Source organism: Schistocerca nitens, chromosome 8 (genome assembly GCF_023898315.1).
Source record: "Schistocerca nitens isolate TAMUIC-IGC-003100 chromosome 8, iqSchNite1.1, whole genome shotgun sequence".
Lineage (NCBI taxonomy): Eukaryota > Metazoa > Arthropoda > Insecta > Orthoptera > Acrididae > Schistocerca > Schistocerca nitens.
In genome coordinates this window covers 456,394,872-456,396,995 of record NC_064621.1, presented here as the reverse complement: position 1 = coordinate 456,396,995, position 2,124 = coordinate 456,394,872, and positions in this window count along the sequence as shown.

Sequence of the window (2,124 nt, the reverse complement as noted above, 5' to 3'; positions counted from 1 at the left end):
TTGTAAATACGCAGTAAAGTACTGGGCCAGTCTATCATGGATTGCGTTTAATTTGGTATAGTTATATAACAAAACAGTTTAGATTCAGATCACTATCTATCTGTCGTTAAATTCAAAATTAGACCAATATATAAAAGAAAGAGCGAATATCAACCTAAAAAGTTTGACACTCAGAAATTAACCAAGGAATACAATTTCAGGACACTTTCGGAATAGAAAACACCTAAAACATGGGAACAACTTCAAAAAGGTATAGTACAGACAGCAGAAGAAACCATTCTCTTTACCAAAAAATGGAAACATGCCTGGTGGAATGATGAGTGTGTCAAACTAATCCTAACAAGACAACGAGCTTGGAACATTTGGAATGCCAACAAAAATTATAAAAATAGGAACTCCCTAAAAGAAGCCCGGAAGCAAGCTTCAAAAGGCCTTAAAAAGATCCAAGTTCAATACATAAAAGACCAACTAGCATCAATAGACTCCAACTTCAAACAGAACAATGCTAGGGACTTTTACAAAACTTTCAAAAGTAACTTAAAGAAATACTCTCCTTCTAGTCTATTTTTCACGGACCCAAAAACGCAGAAAACTGCATACAATAGCACAGAGAACTGTAGAATACTTGCTGAATATTTTGAAGAACTACATAACTGTTATCCACCGAAAGAAAAATTTAATTTCAATATTGTAAACCCAACACCACCAGACTCCAAGCCGCCAACCACAGAAGAAATAAAAGAAATCATAAAAGAGCTTAAAAATAATAAAGCCCCTGGAGAGGATAATATAGTTGCTGAACTATGGAAGTACTCTAGTGACAACATGATACAGTGTCTATCAGAAATACTAAAAGAAATCTGGACAACACACAGATTACCAGCAGACTGGACATCTGCATTAATGCATACACTACATAAAAAAGGGAAGAAAACAGATCCTAGCAATTATAGGGGAATCTCCCTCTTACCAGTGACCTATAAGATCTTGTCTAAGGCGCTTTTAAAAAGAGCAGAAGAGATACTTGTCAAACAGCTAGGAGGGTATCAGGCTGGATTTAGGAAGGGAAGGTCATGTGCAGAACAAACACTAAATTTAAAGAACATAATAGAAATGAGGAAAATCAGGAACTTAAAATATGTAATTACTTTTGTGGATTTTAAAAAAGCCTATGATTCAATTGACAGAAATACACTGCTTGATATCTTAAAAGAATTGGGACTCGATGCTAAAACAACTGCAATAATTAAAGGTACTTTGACAAATACAAAATCGAAAGTAAAATTTAGGGGAGAGCTCTCAAAATCGTTTGAAATAAAGTCAGGTGTTCGACAGGGAGATGGTGTCACCTCTGCTTTTCAATTGTGTCTTGGAGAAGGTAGTTCGAGAATGGAGGAAGGCCATCAACACTAAAGGGATTCAACTAGGGAGAAATCCAAACAAGATCACTGCCGACTGTTTAGCCTTCGCAGATGACATGGCATTGATTACAGATTCACTAGACAATGCCCAAGAACAAATAAGAGAACTACAAAAACAAGCAGCCAAAGTAGGACTACAAATATCCTATGAAAAATCAAAGTTTATGACAAACATCTGTGATGCTCCTCAAAATATTGCAGTTGACAACAACACAATACACAAAACAGATTCCTTTAAATACCTAGGAGAGTGGATTACATACAATGCCAAAGAAAAGATAGCTATAGAGACTAGAGTGCACAAAATGGAAAGAGTGTTTCATATGACCAAAAACGTTTATAATAAAAAATCCTTGTCCTGGAACACGAAATTAAGACACTACCAAACAGTGGCCAGACCTGAAGCTCTCTATGCGGCAGAAACACTTAAACTAACAAGAAATGGAGATCTTGAAAAACTAGAGAAGGTCGAAAGAAGAATTTTAAGGAAAATACTGGGAGCTAAAAGAAACGATATTGCTGAATACAGGTTAAGACCAAACAGAGAGCTATATCTGAAAACGGAGAAACTAACTGATGTAATGAGGAAGAGGAGACTACAGTTTTTTGGACATATATTCAGAATGGATAACAACAGACTAACCAAGCGGATATTCACATTACTCAATAGCTACAAATCCAAGCCAGCATGGTTCATAGAGAC